The sequence below is a fragment of the Pogona vitticeps genome, chromosome 2 (assembly GCF_051106095.1).
Source record: "Pogona vitticeps strain Pit_001003342236 chromosome 2, PviZW2.1, whole genome shotgun sequence".
In the NCBI taxonomy this organism is placed as follows: Eukaryota; Metazoa; Chordata; class Lepidosauria; order Squamata; family Agamidae; genus Pogona; species Pogona vitticeps.
The window spans coordinates 4339975-4352295 of NC_135784.1; the positions used below are offsets into that span (position 1 = coordinate 4339975).

The 12321-nt window shown below is 47.4% G+C and overlaps 2 protein-coding genes across 4 annotated transcripts in view; one reads left to right on the forward strand and one right to left on the reverse strand.

Annotated features, from left to right (window-relative positions):
• Positions 1 to 9891, reverse strand: part of LOC140701297 (uncharacterized) — a 78665-nt gene extending 68774 nt beyond the window's left edge. Inside the window, exons 1-2 of one of the 3 annotated variants that reach the window (XM_078386987.1) lie at positions 9796 to 9891; positions 8194 to 8283 (exon numbers count right to left, since the gene is read on the reverse strand). The gene's annotated coding sequence lies outside the window, so the exon portion shown is untranslated. Of the gene's footprint in view, positions 1 to 8193; positions 9149 to 9795 lie in introns of those variants that run through there. The other 2 variants (XM_078386986.1, XM_072987342.2) reach the window with 2 other exon arrangements.
• Positions 1 to 12321, forward strand: part of LOC140703825 (uncharacterized) — a 412915-nt gene that overhangs the window by 294504 nt on the left and 106090 nt on the right. The window lies entirely within an intron of this gene.

Here is a 12321-nt window from a genome sequence, read left to right on the forward strand (position 1 = left end):
AATTAAATAAATAAATAAATAAATAAATAAAAGGAATTCAAATTGAAGAACCTAGGCCCAATACAAAATTACTTGGGGGTGCAAATTCAGAAACAAGTGTTCAGATATTTAAAAGGAACATTTGACAAGTGTCTAGTCATAAAACCCTCAAATAAATTGAAGTTAAAAGCCTACGTAGAGAGTGATTGGGCAAATGATGCAACAGAGAGAAAATCAGCGTCTGGGTTTGCGGTAACGTTTGCTGATACTTTAGTGGGATGGAAGTCAAGGAAACAGAGTTCCATCGCCACATCAACAGCTGAAGCAGAATTTGCAGCCTTATCAGAACTTTGCTCAGAAATTGTGTGGTACAAATGGTTAATCACAGATTTATAACTTGTAGTGGATCGGGCCAGAAAGGTATATGAAGACAATATCACGTACATTCAAATGGCGACCACTGAGAAGATGTGGACCAGAAGTAAGCACATTGATATAAAGTATCCTAATGTCAGGGACCCCTTCATGGATTGCTGCCTTGTCGTGGCGAAGGGGCTTGAGCAACTCAGAGAAGCTATGGGCTATGCCGTGCAGGGCCACCCAAGATGGACAGGTCATAGTGGAGAGTTCCAACTAAATGCAATCCACCTGGAGTATGAACTGGCAATTCCACTCCAGTATCTTTGCCAAGAACGCCCCATGATCAGAAACAAAAGGCTAAAAGATATGACGCTGGAAGATGGGCCCCTCAGGTCGGAAGGCGTCCAACATGCTACTGAGGAAGAGCGGAGGACAAGTACAAGTAGCTCCAGAGCTAATGAAGTGGTTGGGCCAAAGCCGAAAGGATGCTCAGGTGTGGACGTGCCTGGAAGTGAAAGGAAAGTCTGATGCTGCAAAGAAAAATATTGCATAGGAACCTGGAATGTAAGATCTATGAACCTTGGGAAGCTGGAGGTGGTCAAACAGGAGATGGCAAGAATAAACACTGACATCCTGGGCGTCAGTGAACTAAAATGGACAGGAACGGGTGAATTCAAATCAGATGATTACCATGTCTACTATTGTGGGCACGAATCCCGTAGAAAGAATGGAGTAGCCCTCATAGTCAACAAAAGAGTGGGAAAAGCTGTAATGGGATACAATCTCAAAAATGATAGAATGATATCAATACGAATCCAAGGCAGACCTTTCAACATCACAATAATCCAAGTTTATGCACCAACTTCCATTGCTGAGGAGACTGAAATTGAACAATTTTATGAAGATTTACAACACCTTCTAGAATTGACACCAAAGAAAGATGTTCTTCTCATTCTAGGGGAGTGGAATGTCAAAGTAGGGAGTCAAGAGATAAAAGGAACAACAGGGAAGTTTAGCCTTGGAGTTCAGAACGAAGCAGGACAAAGGCTAATAGAGTTTTGCCAAGAGAACAAGCTGGTCATCATAAACACTCTCTTCCAACAACACAAGAGGCGACTCTACACATGGAAATCACCAGATGGGCAACATCGAAATCAGATTGACTATATTCTCTGCAGCCAAAGATGGAGAAGCTCTATACAGTCAGCAAAAACAAGACCTGGAGCTGATTGTGGCTCTGATCATCAGCTTCTCATAGCAAAATTCAAGCTTAAACTGAAGAGAGTAGGAAAAACCACTGGGCCACTCAGGTATAATCTAAACCAAATCCCTTATGAATACACAGTAGAAGTGAAGAACAGATTTAAGGAACTCGATTTGGTGGACAGAGTGCCTGAAGAACTTTGGATAGAGGCTCGTAACATTGTCCAGGAGGCAGCAACAAAAACCATCCCAAAGAAAAGGAAATGCAAGAAAGCAAAGTGGCTGTCGAAGGAAGCCTTACAAATAGCAGAGAGGAGAAGGGAAACAAAATGCAGGGGAGATAGGGAAAGTTACAGAAAATTGAATGCAGACTTCCAAAGAATAGCAAGGAGAGACAAGAGAGCCTTCTTAAATGAACAATGAAAGAAATAGAGGATTAAAACAGAAAAGGAAAAACCAGAGATCTGTTCAGGAAAATTGGAGATATCAGAGGACCCTTTGCTGCAAGGATGGACATGATAAACGACAAAAATGGAAGGGACCTCACTGAAGCAAAAGACATCAAGAAGAGGTGGCAAGAATACACACAGGAATTATATCAGAAAGATTTGGATACCCCGGACAACCCAATGTAGTTGCTGACCTTGAGCCAGACATCCTGGAGAGTGAAGTCAAGTGGGCCTTAGAAAGCCTGGCTAACAACAAGGCCAGTGGAGGTGATGGCATTCCAGCTGAACTATTTAAAATCTTAAAAGATGATGCTGTTAAGGTGCTACATTCAATATGCCAGCAAGTTTGGAAAACTCAACAGTGGCCAGAGGACTGGAAAAGATCAGTCTACGTCCCAATACCAAAGAAGGGAAGTGCGAAAGAATGCTCCAACTACCGCACAACTGCACTCATTTCACACGCTAGCAAGGTTATGCTCAAAATCCTACAAGGTAGGCTTCAGCAATATGTGGACACAGAAGTCCCAGAAGTACAAGCGGGATTCCGAAGGGGCAGAGGAACTAGAGACCAAATTGCTAACATGCGCTGGATTATGGAGAAAGCCAGAGAGTTCCAGAAAAACATCTACTTCTGCTTCATTGATTATGCAAAAGCCTTTGACTGTGTGGACCACAACAAACTATGGCAAGTCCTTAAAGAAATGGGCGTGCCTGACCACCTTATCCATCTCCTGAGAAACCTATATGTGGGACAGGAAGCAACAGTTAGAACTGGTCATGGAACAACTGATTGGTTCAAAATTGGGAAAGGAGTACGACAAGGCTGTATATTGTCCCCCAGCTTATCCAACTTATATGCAGAATACATCATGCGGAAGGCTGGACTGGAGGAATCCCAAGCCGGAATTAAGATTGCCGGAAGAAATATCAACAACCTCCGATATGCAGATGACACCACTTGGATGGCAGAAAGTGAGGAGGAATTAAAGAACCTTGTAATGAGGGTGAAAGAGGAGAGTGCAAAAAACGGTCTGAAACTCAACATCGAAAAAACCAAGATCACGGCCACTGGCCCCATCACATCCTGGCAAATAGAAGGGGAAGATATGGAGGCAGTGACAGATTTTACCTTCTTGGGCTCCATAATCACTGCAGATGGAGACAGCAGCCACGAAATTAAAAGACACCTTCTACTTGGGAGGAAAGCAATGACAAACCTTTACAGCATCTTAAAAAGCAGAGACATCACATTGCCAATAAAAGTCCGAATAGTCAAAGCCATGGTTTTTCCTGTTGTGATGTATGGTAGTGAGAGCTGGACCATAAAGAAAGCTGACCGCCGAAGAATTGATGCCTTTGAATTGTGGTGCTGGAGGAGGCTCTTGAGAATCCCCTGGACTGCAAGGAGAACAAACCTATCAATTCTAAAGGAAATCAACCCTGAGTGCTCACTGGAAGGACAGATCCTGAAGCTGAGGCTCCAGTACTTTGGCCATCTCATGAGAAGAGAGGACTCCCTGGAAAAGACCTTAATGTTGGGAAAGTGTGAAGGCAAGAGAAGGGGACGACAGAGGATGAGATGGTTGGACAGTGTCACCGAAGCAACCAACATGAATCTGACCCAACTCCGGGAGGCAGTGGAAAACAGGAGGGCCTGGCGTGCTCTGGTCCATGGGGTCACGAAGAGTCGGACACGACTAAACGACTAAACGAACGAATGTCAGGGAAGCAATAAATGAAAAGGTAATTGAGTTGCAGGATTGCAAGACAGAAAGAAATATAGCTGACATTTTGACAAAACCCCTGAGTATAGAAAAACATAAGGAAATAACTGAAGAATTGGGTATATGCTCTGCTCAGGCCGAAATTAGGAGGGGTGTCAAGGATGATTTCCAGGCCTGAGCAGAACAAGGGGTTTTAATGACCAGCCATGTGGAACAGGTGTGCAGTAATGCTGAGCCATGATGACTCATGAGTGCTGACTCATACATGATGTAATGTTTAATGTGATTGCCCACAGGCAGATGTGCATAAGTATATATGTGTACCTATACAATAGATGTATCTTCCTGCTCTGTGATGAATGCTATCCGGTTATGCTGCCAGACTCCACTTGTATATAACCTGTAAATACACGATAGGTGTTGGGAGAAGCTGCCTGCGTGTGTGTGATTTATTTGGACTGCCTGGACTGGACATTACTCTGCTGATTCTACTGATTCTACTGAATTTCCATGATTTTGCGCTAACAGATAACTTCATGGATGCTAGACTTATCCACCGTACGATATGCTGTACAATGGTGCCTCGCTTAACGAGGAAGTCGCTGTATGATTGTTTTTTCTATAGCTTTTGCGATTACAAAACGATGGTTTAAATGGTTTTTTTTCATTTAACAATGATCGGTTCCCTGCTTCGTCAGGTTACAAAATGGCCGCCGGCTGAAGAAAATGCCCTCCGCGCTGTTTTTAGGACTGATTTTTCGCTTGACAGGAACCAGAAAATGGCCACCCTATGGAGGATCTTCGCTGGACGAGCAGATATTCAGCCCATTGGAAAGCATTGAACGGTTTTCAATGAATTTCAATGGGATTTTTATTTCGTTTGACAGTGTTTTCGCTCTACAGCGATTTCGCTGGAACGAATTAACGTCGTCAAGCGGGGCACCACTGTTGTGGTTCTTATTATCTGGGGATTTTTGTATGTGTTCTATCTAGACTTTTGTCTTTTTGTGTTTCTTTTCATTCAACCTCAAGCCCAGGAATGGCTATACAAAGAGAAGCAGATTTAAATTCAGCGCTGTTTAAATTGTCAGAATTTAAAAAGAGAGGAGTGATACCTGGATATGGCCAAAAGTAGTTTTATTCCTGGTCTTGAAGTAAAAAATCTTATTCTACATGTTATTTCCTATATTAATTCTCTCTTGACCTTTGGCGACGGACGACATTGGAAATTATAGGCCCATTGCCAATGTTTCCCTCCTCAGCAAGGTGGTTGAGAGTTTAGTTTAGTTTAGTTAGTTTAGTTTATTTGATTTATACCCTGCCTATTTGGTCCAACGGGTGGTGGCAGATCAGCTCTAGGAACTTTTGGAAGAAACCAATGCTCTGGACCCATTTCAGTCGGGTTTCAGCTCGCTTTATGCTAAAGAAACGGCAATGGTCGCAGTGATGGATGATCTGCTGAGGGAGGCCGATGGGGGCAATATGTCCCTTTTGGTCCTCCTTGATATCTCAGCAGCCTTTGATACCGCCGACCACGGTATCCTCCTGGGGAGGCTCTCTGAGTTAGGAATTGGTGGCCTAGCACTTGCTTGGCTCCATTCCTTCTTGGAGGACCGGCCCCAGAGAGTGCAGCTTGGAGAGAGTATCTCGGCCCTGTGGAGCCTCAACTGTGGGGTCCTACAGGGGTCGATCATCTCTCCAATGCTGTTTAACATTTACATGAGGCCACTGGGTGGGTCATCAGGGGGTGTGGGGCATTGTATCACCAGTATGCTGATGACACGCAGCTCTACATCTCCTTTTCATCTACCTCAGTGGATGCCATTCTGTCCCTTCAGCGCTGCCTGGAGACTGTACTGGAGTGGATGCAGTCGAATGGATTGAGGCTGAACCCGGACAAGACAGAGGTCTTGAGGGTGGGTTGTCCTTCCATCAGCGGTATAGGTAACTCCCTTTCTTTTGGGGGGAAAACCCTTGCCGCAAAGAGTGAGGTTCACAGCTTGGGAATACATCTGGACCCGGTGGTTACCATCGAAACCCAGGTGACGTCCGTAGTCCGCTCCGCCTATTTCCATCTATGGCGGATTGCCCAGCTGCGACCATATCTTGAGGGGGGGGCCTCACTACTCCAGTCCATGCGCTCGTAATCTTGAGATTAGACCATTGTAATGCACTCTACGTGGGGCTGCCTTTGAGGCTGATGTGGAAACTTCAGATGGTCCAGAATGCGGCAGCCAGGCTCCTTAGTGGGGTGAGAAAACACCAGCATATCTCCCACACTCTGGCTGCTTTGCACTGGTTGCCTATCCGTTTCCACGCTGACTTCAAAGTGCTAATTATCACTTATAAAGCCCTAAACAGTTTGGGACCTCAATATTTGGCAGATCGTCTTCTCCCACCCAGATCTACCCGAAGCACCCAATGTAGCCAGCAGGGATGGCCAAGGGGTCTGACGCCAAGAGAGGCCCGGAAGGAAAAAACAAGAAACCTGGCCTTCTTGTCGGTGGCCCCTCGGCTGTGGAACAGAAATTCGGCTGGCACCCTCGCTGGGTGTTTTTAAAAGCCAGTTAAAAACTTGGCTGTTCAAGCAGGCCTTCCCTCCAGTCAACTAAGTCTTTCTTATATTTTTTCCTTTCTTATGCTATTCCATCTTGGTGATCTTTTCTTTAAATTAATTGCTCTAATTGAAACTGTAACTGTAATTTTATGATTTTGTATATTTTTATTCAGTGGTGTCTCATATAACGAGTGCCCCGTTTAACGACGAATTCGCATTTAACAATGATTGGTTCCCTGCTTAGGGAACCGATTTTCGCTTTACGACTATCAGAAAACAGGTTACAAAATGGCCGCCGGCTGAAGAAAAAGGCCCCCCCCCCGCTGTTTTTAGGACTGATTTTTCACTTGACAGGCACCAGAAAATGGCCTCCCTATGGAGGATCTTCGCTGGACGAGCAGATATTCAGCCCATTGGAAAGCACTGAACGGTTTTCAATGAATTTCAATGGGATTTTTTATTTTGTTTGACGACGTTTTCGCTTTACAGTGATTTCAATGGAACGAATCAATGTCATCAAGCGAGGCATCACTGTAATTGGAAATTATTTATTTATTTATTTATTTATTTGATTTATATCCCGCCCATCTGGTCTGGTCGAACCAATTGTGGTTCTTATTATCTGGGGATTATTTGTATGTGTTCTATCTAGACTTTTGCCTTTGTGTGTTGCTTTTCATTCAACTTCAAGCCCAGGAATGGCTATAGAAAGAGAAGTAGATTTAAATTCGCGTGTTTCAATTGTCAGAAGGAGTGATACCTGGATATGGCCGAAAGTAGTTTTATTCCTGGTCTTGGGGTACAAAATCTTATTCTTCATGTTATTTCCTATATTAATTCTCTCTTGACCTTTGTATTAAATCAAAGGCATATATTTCACACTTTCAACTAGCAGGTGGCCCATTTAAGAAAGCTGCCCAGGGGCCAAACACAGATAGAATCATAGAATCATGGAAAAGTGAAGTTGGAAGGGGCCTACGAGGCCATCAAGTCCAACCCACTGCTCAAGTCAGGAATATAGTCCAAGCAGATATGCCAGGTAAAGGGCTAGGTTTTTCTTGAAAGCCTCCAGGGTTGGAGCACTCCAAAATAGTCGAAACATAAAACCCAGCAAGGAGACGGAGGCTGAAGTCCATACATCTGGGCCCTGCTTGGTAACCTAAATATATTAATAAGACAAGGAAGTTGGAATACACTTTCTTCCAGACAGTGTGGGGGCATCCAACAGGAAGGTCATCAAGGGGAGGTGGGCACACCCCAACTATCTATAAGGGACCATTTTGTTTGTTTTCCGCATGTTTATACACAATTAGGTGTAGGATCCAAATATTAAGTAGACTTTACTTAATGAGTTTGTAGAACTTCATGACTCTTTGTCTGTTATGGAATACAGATCCTGTACACTGTATTTTCGGGATCTTCTCTGCCTTTAAGAGAAGTCCCAGATGACTTTGCATTGCCTATTTAATAAAACTGGACTTTGGTTCAGGTGGTTGCGTCTTGTCTGATCTCTTGCTGGTGTTAAGATATTAGGTAGCAGGCTTGGTCCGTAACGAAACACTTACAGTGCTAGAGGACGGGACACCGTACTTCAAGAAGGATGCTGACAAATGGGAACACATTCAGAGGAGGGTAACAAGGATGGTCAGGGGACTGGAAACCAAGCCCTTTAAGGAGGATGCCCACAAACGTGGACAAGTTTAGAAGAGGGCAACAATAATGATCCAAGGACTAGAAATCAAATCTGAGACCACCACCCTTCAGATTTGATTTTGATTCCAGCCTTGTGGTAGGGATTCAACATCAAGTCGATCTACGTTACTTCTCAGTTTGTTCTTCTATTAAATAACTGCATCTAGACATGAAGTCACAAGAAACTTCCTCCACACTCTCTATTGCCCAGGGGGCCAAAAACCTTTACCTGGAGAGACCTTCTTGTTTTCCAGAAATCTCAAGGAAGACACCCACAGGCGGAGCTCTCTGGCCTGGATGCAGAAGATCCCATTTTCTCCTGAGGAAATAAGAAGTCAGCTCCTGAGAGAACACCAGCAACTGAAAGGGGAAACCACAAGAAAAAGGGTTGAAAATATTCTCCCTTCTGCAGGCCGGGACAGAAGAGGCAGAGGTTCCAGAGTTCCAATTCAGAAAGGGGAACTGGCAAGCCCAGAAGGCACTTCCTCCACTTAAAAAAAATAAATCAATTCGATTCATGGCCTCCCATTGCAGTTGAAATCTAGGGTTTCACAGAGAAGAATCTGGGTCGTGTTGTTGTTTTGCCTCTTGAGGAGAATTTAGGGAGGAGAAGCTCCCTTTGGGTTTCCTGATGTTGCTTCACAGAGGCTGCTCCTAGTTGGTGGTGAGCAATGAAAGGGGCCCTCTAAGGAAATGGATTTTATTTTATTTTTATTTTTTTTCCCACCTCTCCCCTGGATCCTCCCTAGAAGAGCCACGGAAGGAAAACGTCCTCAACCATCCGAAAAGGACAGTCTCTCTCTCTCTCTTCCCCCCCCCCTCTCTCTCTGTGTGTCTCCTGGGGGGAAATAGCTTTCTTCGGCCCTCTCCCTCCCAGCTGACCCCCCCACACACACACACACTCCTTCCTTCTTCAGATCCTTCTAGCTTTGACGATTTCCTTCCTTCTCCTCTCCGCCCCCCCCCCCACATGTTTCAAAATACACAGAGTGGCCTTTGGCTAGAGGGGCAGTATATATAAAAAGAAAAGAAAGATTTATCCAAACTTTGCCAGATTATCCCTCCTGGTCTTCTTCATCATCACATCATCATCATCTTCTTGGGAGATCGGCCTAAGTGGCCAACTTAAGTCCTTCCCTTCCAGCCAAGCCCTTCCATATCCCCCCCCCACCCCGATGTTTCCTCTCTCCTCCCTCCCAGGCTGGAGTCTCCGCCTTCACCCCCCCACTTTTTCTGCCCCCCCACCTTCCACTCCCTCCTCTTCATGCCAAGCCCTCCCCCGCTCCCCCCCCAGGGCGATGCAGCCTTAAAACCCCTTTTCCCACTTTTTCAGAAGATGGAGGGGCCTGGACCTTTGGGGGAACCCCTCGTGTGGGGAGGGAAGAGGGAGGGGGGAGAGCCACGTTCCTTCCTCTCCATCCTTTTCGTTTTTTTCACAGCCACCGAGGCCTCCAGGAGAAAGTCGGGGGGGTGGGGTGGAGGAAGGTCTCCTCAGAGGAAAATCCAGGTTGAGGGCCCCCCTCCATGCACTCTCCCCCCCCACACACACACAAGGTGCCTTTGCTGGGAGGGGACATCGGGTGAGTGGGTGGGTTTCTTCTCTGCTTCCAGAGGGGGGGGATCCCCGACCTCCCCCCACCCAACCCCCCAATATCCCCAACTAGGGGACTCAGAAGGAAAGATCTGCAATTCGTGTCCGTCCAGGAAAAAAGAGGGGGGGTGGATTTGCCATCCGGAGGGAAGAGAGAAGACCACCCCCTCCTTCTCTCCCTCTCTCGGAATTTAACTCCCCCCCCACCCGCAATATTTCCCCTCCCCCCATATGGCTCACCTCCTTGCAGGTCCCGAAGGCGGGAAACTCCCTAGGAGACCCTTCAGCAGGGGCCCTCCCCGGAGACCATAGAGACGGGAGGGGACAGACGGGGCCTCCCACCGCTTCCGGTTTGGAGAAAGGCGGAAAAAAGGGGAGGGGCTCCTTGTCTCCTCTTTCGTAGCTCTAGGTTCTCCCCCTCCAACCCCCCCCCACCCAAAGGGTTTCATGAATGAAGAGAAGAGGGAGCGGAGGTGAAGGGAGGAACCTGCAGAAAGGAAAGGGAGGGGGGTCTCTGTGGGGGGGGGGTGGTTATAAGGAAGTGCCCCCCCTCAATCCCCGATCTTCATGTCAGGGGGAGAGATTGACTCTCTAGCAGGAGCTCCGAGGAGTGGCGCATCTCTCTCTTCCCTTTTCGAAGCTCTACGTTCCCCCCTCTCGTCTCTCTCTTCCGAGGTGGGTGTAGAAGCGAGGGAGGGTCACGTGATTCCCCCCTCCTGCCCGCACAGCCCCTCCCCCCTCCCTTGTTCTCCAACTTGGAACTCTTTGGATCCTTTGGATCCTTTAAACACAAAGACCCCCGACCTTTTGCCACCCAGAGCGAGCAAGATCTTCTTCTATAAGGAGGCCTTTGGGTATAAAAAGGAAGGGCTGTGTGTGGGTTTTCTTATGCTTTTTCCGGGTCCGTAAAAGGATGAGATTTTGCAAGGGAAGGAGAGAGGCTGATCCTGATCTGGGGGGGGGGGTTGCCCCTTCATGGCCACCCAGAAACCTCTCCCCCTTCCAAATCCTCTCCAACCCAGCACCTTGATCCCCCCCCCCAAATCAGGTGGCCACTCACCAGAGCTCCCTCTTTTTCCCATGGGGGAAGAGGGGAAGAACAGCCACATTCAAGGAGGGAGGGATTCAGGACAGGGAAGGATTAAAGGCAGCAAGACCGGCTCTCAGAGATGCTCTGGAGGAGGAGATGATGGGGAGGAAGCAGGTGGAGGAGATGATGAGGCGTCCCCACCCCACCCCACCTTAAGCTGGGGCGCCTCTGTGCGCGGGGCACTGGGGAGCGGGCTGCCGCTTATGGGGTGCTTGCGCTGGGCAGGGGAGTGCGAGGGAAGGGTGGGGTTGGGGAGAGGGGGAGCCCCAGAGGTATTGCCCTCTTTCCTTTTAAATGGGACTGGGGAAAGGGGGGAGAGCAACGTGGGACCCCCCAGCCTAGGAGGGGGACCCTGGTCTTCTCTGAACAAGGATCCATTCCATGCCACAATTCATGAAGCCTAACGTGGTGGTGATGGTGATGATGATGATGTAACCAAGTCGCTCTGATTGTTGTCCCACAGACTCCAGAGGCCTGGGTTCAAATTCTCTTCTCAAACCCCCATTTGACGTGGTCGTAGATCCGGAGTAATATTCCAGCCACAGGTTTATTATTTGAGGGTGTGTTTGTGGGTCTGACTCCCCTCACCGCACACGCCCGGGACTGTGAGCTCGGCTTGTATAATCATCTTAAAATGGCAGGGCTGGAAGCGACCCTCTGGATCATGCAGCCCACAACCCCCCCCCCCCCCGTAGAGGAGGCACAGTGGGGGAATCGAACTCGCAACCTCTGGCTCCGCAGCCACAGACCCAAAGCACTGAAATGATTTGATTCTCCCCTTTCTTTTTTAGCCGTTCTCCCCAAAGCAAGGGACAACGGCCGGGAGGGGTCTGAAATGGACAAAAATAGCTCATACTTACTGTTATTGTTGCATTTTTTATAGTGGTTGTTAATGGCTGTTAGGTTGCTGTTCATTTCTGGACCCCCGATGAACCCGTGGCCTCCCAAAGCTCTCCTCTCTTTATTCGCAGCCCACTCAGGTCTGGGAAAGGGTTTTAAGCCCTTTTGATTCATCCAGATGTTTTGTAACGGTTGGTGGCTGCCTTTTCCTCCTGACCCTTCCTCACAGGGTCTTTGTTATGGGGCAAGTCACCTCTGACTTACGGGGAACCTATGGACGGGTGACCTCCAAAAATGCTCTCTCTGTCCTCAACAGCTCCGCTCAGCTCTGGCAGACTTGAGCCTCTGCTTGACTCCCTTTATGGAGTCAATCCATGTCCTGTGTGACCTTCCTCTTTTTCTGCGACCTTCAGCTTTTCCCAGCATTATGGTCTTTTCCAGATAATCCTGCCTTCTCATTGATTTGCCCAAATAAGGACAGCAAATATCACTGCCTTCCCCCACTATTGTGACAGACAGTGTAATTTTAAATTACAAAATATCACTTCCAGGCAAAAAGGTCTTCCTGTCCTTATTTTCATCAGCTGCTTGGATAGTTTAGTGAGTGGGAGCATCGGGGGGGGGGAGGAGTTTGAATGCCCCCCACTAAGCCTAACGCAGAAGGCGGCCCAAAGAGCAAGAATAAGAAAGCGGGCCTTCTCGGCAGTGGCCCCTCGCCCCCAGAAAATTGTCTGGCTCCCTCACTGGGTATTTTTAAGACCCAACTCAAGACCTGGCTCTTTAGTCAGGCCTTCCCTCCTGTCAATGTCTAATTTATTTGCTATCTTCTATTGTGT